Source organism: Lactuca serriola, chromosome 5 (genome assembly GCF_051521515.1).
Source record: "Lactuca serriola cultivar US96UC23 chromosome 5, Lser_US96UC23_V15, whole genome shotgun sequence".
Classification (NCBI taxonomy): Eukaryota; Viridiplantae; Streptophyta; class Magnoliopsida; order Asterales; family Asteraceae; genus Lactuca; species Lactuca serriola.
In genome coordinates, this window is record NC_136412.1 from 184,197,232 (window position 1) to 184,202,080 (window position 4,849).

General features: G+C 30.0%; 1 long non-coding RNA gene across 1 annotated transcript; it reads right to left on the reverse strand.

The window, feature by feature from the left end:
• Nucleotides 1-2,366: 2,366 nt before the first annotated feature.
• On the reverse strand, nucleotides 2,367-4,561 carry LOC145051360 (uncharacterized). The gene is made up of 5 exons (XR_013683569.1): nucleotides 4,402-4,561; nucleotides 4,244-4,283; nucleotides 4,002-4,075; nucleotides 3,715-3,823; nucleotides 2,367-2,812 (listed from the first exon to the last, which is right to left on the reverse strand). It is a non-coding gene; the product is annotated as an uncharacterized LOC145051360 (long non-coding RNA).
• Nucleotides 4,562-4,849: the final 288 nt, after the last annotated feature.

Sequence of the window (4,849 nt, forward strand, 5' to 3'; positions counted from 1 at the left end):
GAGTTTATGAAGATTAAGTTTGATTTTCGTAGATTTTGAGATCAAATCGGAAATTAGAAGTGAGAGGCGTAAGAGAGAGAAGGAATTAGGATCTCATGCTTACCATCATCGTTCCGGATGTCGGTAACAACCGATTCACCCTCATCGTTTACGTTTCTTCTTTTTTTACGTATAGACAATCTATAATGGGCAGCTGGAACGTTATAGATATTACTAGAAACGAGCATCACGAAAAGAGCATGTTAAGGTGAAAATAATGGTCGCAAAAGATGAGACTCTATCGGAGATTGTGGTTGAAGGGAACAACCAACAAGTTGAGAAGATGAAGGAGTTGCACGCTTAAGATTTCCTTTCGTATAATTGTTTGCTAAAAATCAATGTTGTTTTTGAATAATTAATTATGCTCTAAAAATAAATAAAGGGTATAATTGTCAAATGTTTTAAAAGTCAGTGGATGTATAAAAAAGAGTTGTGTAAATATCAGCGCCCTTAACTTATATATATATATATATATATATATATATATATATATATATATATATATATATATATATATATATATATAAGGAAATGATCAAATGAGAACACGTAAAAGATTGAGAACGCGAGAACAAATATATTCATTTGTGATTCTATATATTCATTTGTGAAGAAATGATAAATTTTTACGCACAATCAACATGAATATATACTTTTTCTCTTCAATTGAAATTAAAGACGTAAAAATTTATCATTTCTCCACAAATGAATACATGGAATCTGAAATGAATATACTTTGTTCTCTCGTTCTCAACCTTTCTGGTGTTCTCATTTGATCCTACTCATATATATATATATATATATATATATATATATATATATATATATATATATACACACACACACACACACTAGTCGTTTACCCACGTCAAGTGACGGGTAAGAATAGTTTCTTTCGGCAATTATTTCTATTTGGAAACATGTATGATTCGGCAATTAGTTTCTTTTCAGCAAACAATAATTACTTTCAATCCAACGATTATTTTGCTTTAGGAAACATGTCATATTAAAAATATGACATAATGTAAACATTTTTTCAATCCGGTGGTTTTGGAACCATTGGACTAAACATGAGTGCTAATTCAACGATTTCTTTAATGTATACCAAAACCATATTGAAAACTCGTGACTTAATTGACATAAGGATCTTTCGGCGGACAGTGATTAGTTTCAATTCAGCGGTGGACATTGAATGTAGGTGTGATGAATAATTTTTTTCGGAGAGTAGTTCTCTTTCTGTGATTAATTTCTTTCGAAAACATGTCATATAACCAAGAAGATTCAATGCATAGCAAACAATTTCTTTGCATAACATGACATTTAAATAAAAAAAAATGCAATGCACCAGTAATATATCATTCATCATTAATATATATATATATATATATATATATATATATATATATATATATATATATATATATATAAAATTTATGTTGTTATGTTTGGTTAAAAATAAAAGTATGTTGCTAGCGGGGTATTTGCACGATGCAACAACAATGATTAGTTTTTTGTTTGAAGACAACGAATAGTTTATTTTACAACAAATTTTCATTATGTTAGTAGTTTCAGTTATGAAGCATGTCATATTCGAAAAACACACTATGAAAAATATCATTCAACAATAAAACTATCTATCATGTATGTTGTGCTTTGGGTTTAAAGTAAAGCTATACTGTTGTTTTGTTTAAAATAAACATATGTTGTGTTGATTTTAGTATAACCAAATTAAAAAATATACAATGGGTGCCATATTTCTAATTTTCTTTTAACGTAAAATTTAAATAATTTTAATCTATTATAAATTGGATTATTAATAGTTATGAATGTTTTATAACCTAGGTCGTTGTGGTCGGTTGAACCGGTTGGATCGTGACCCGCTGAAGAGAACGGGCCAAGTAGAAGCTGGTCTTTGCATAAATACTTCTCCAAATGAAACGACCGAATTTAGAAAAGAAATCGGTTGAACCGATGACAATTGACCCGAAAAAACCTTGTCTAAATATTAAATTTTAAAATAACTAGATTAAGCGTAATTAACATAAACCTTTCACAAAGAAATCCAGATTACTACAATGTGCTTTTCAAAATCAAAAGTAGTATGTTATTTCTTGAAATCCGGATGCTATAACAAAAACAAAAATGCCATTATGTTCATTTTTATAACAGTGGCGGGAAATAAAAATTAGGGAAAAAAGAATGGTTTTTTTTTGTAGGAAATAAAAATTAGGGAAAAAAAGATTGGTTTTTTTTCCGAAAGAGACCGGAGCCTCGACAAACTTTATTAATAAATAAAAAATATAAAGTCTAGAAAAATTACAATCCAAATAAAGAGAAAAATACTAAAAATTGAACCAATCCACATCCAATGGTTCAACCATTTCCTACTTCGGCAATCCTTCCCATACTCTGTACCAATCAATTGTCATTCGCAACCACATGAAAAGAGTGCCCACCAGCCACTTGAAATCTATCAATGCAAAATTTATTAAGATAATTCTAGAGAAAATGGCATATACAGCTAGGAAAAAAGGTTACTTTAAACTCTCTCTAGACCAAAACAACCAACAAAACCATAACCTAAATGTCCACCAACCAAATAGTAAACCAAATGCAACAATTATTAAAAAGCAAATTAACAATCTCAGGAGTAAAACTGTCTAAATCTCCAATCAAACCCCAAAAGATTGAGTGCTTACACCAAGACCATCTAATAAAAATCCATAATCTTCTGCACGAATCACGAATCAGACTTCAAGTAAATCTCCCAAACCTAATAGAAGAATGGTGTTAATTGAAAGTAGGATGCTATTTTGGGAAGAAACTGAAAGTAAGATTATATCATTTGTTTAAATTGGACACAAATACACACACAACACAACACAATAACGGACTTATGTGACATGAGTATAATGGTAAGTTATTTTTAAAAAAAAAAACAAAATAATATAGATGCCAGGGGTAAAATGGACTATGTGAGACCATAACAGGAAATATATATGTAAAAACAAAAAAAAGAAACATATCAGTTAATTCAGAATCAATATGTGAACATGTCTAATATAATAATAAATTAATGTTTGTGGCGGTGTGTGTTTCTAAAGCAAAATTAAGGAAAAGACCAAGAGAAGGGGTGCATAATAGGAACTGATTAACAGCAAAGGGTGGGTGGTTGAAAAATAAAACAATCCTTTTTCTACAACAAACAAAATAAAACCACCAAGTATTGAGTGTATGAAACCACATATAACAGTAAAAAGTTAGAGTTTCAATGGTATTATAACTGATGAAAATATAGATTTCAACTGTAAAACCCAACTTTATCAGTTAACTGTAGTTTATCAGAATTATGAAACAAAAAGACAAAATTAAAAAAAATGAATCGGTTAAACTCCGAGTCTGCAAAACAACAAAATTATATCTAGAAACAATCAAGATCATGGAAAAAAATAGATATTAACATGTTATACACACAAGATACTTGATAGATTTAGGCATATGAAAGCTTGGCTGCACAAAATTCTAATGAATATAACAGGAAATTTGAATTTTTTTTGAACTTCAAATATAAACCCATTTGAACCACAAAAGTCAGACATTATAAAGGTATAAATATAATGAGATGTTGACCTAACAGTGTTTTTAGGATGAAATTGGCTACAAAAGAACACATACCATGAAAAATGTGGACTTTCTCACTTTCCAAATCCATTTGCTCCAATGACTACTCTAAATGACTACTTTGGTTAACCAAAAAGTAATTGATGGCACTAACTAAATATCCCTACAACATCAAATACATATAAAATCAAACGAGCTGAAGCAATGATGAATATCAAATAATTTAGAATTCCCTTTCTAATGGCTAAAAAAACATCAAATAAATATAAAAACATGGATGAACAATATGAAAATGGGTTAGCTTCTTAATTGGAGGCAACAGAAAGAGGTTTAAATCTTACAATTTTCTACATAGCATGAGAAGGGGTTAGCTTGTTAACATCAATGGTTGATGAACTTTCTTGATCCGTACGACCTAAAAATCAAACTAAAAATAGTAAATAGTAAAATGGTGATGAAATCTAATCGGAAAAAAAACTTCAATAACTACAATCTGGACAAATGTTAAAAAACTATGAAGATCTGATGTAAAAATCAAAATTTTGTTCTTGTTACTTCAGAATCCCCTTTCAATTTTTCTTACCACAATCATCAAGTTGGTCCTATTTGTGTGCATATGAAACCTGTAATAGCTTAGGTTTGTAAGTCATTGTGGAATTCAAATTATCAAAAACCCAATTGAACTTGTAATATTATAGAACCAGACACACATATACATAGAGAGAAAGTCTAGAAAGAGACCTTGTGGTGATTTTTTCAGATTTCCAAATCTGTGTATGGTGTGAGTGCGTAAATCGTTGGACTCCCATTGTCACGATGGTATAGCTGCAACATTCGCTCTGGGATAATGACGACAACTTTGAGTGATGGTGGCGATGGGGTGTGGTTAGGGTTTCATATATCCTCGACGATACTTCTGATTTCTGAAATATTTTTGTATTGTTGAAGATGTTAGATAATTATGGAACCACTTCATATATATGTAATGTTATCATGAAATCAATTTATTATGGTAAGAATATAAATTGTTGATGGACCGATTTATAAAATATTTATTTACCATGTGGGTTGAGTTCCCGGTTTGACTCAAGACCTCAAGATCTCTTCCATCTCTCATATTAGGGTTTATATCCATCTATAAATACATGTGATGAGGAGCAAATCAAAATACACGAAAATACACTAAGAA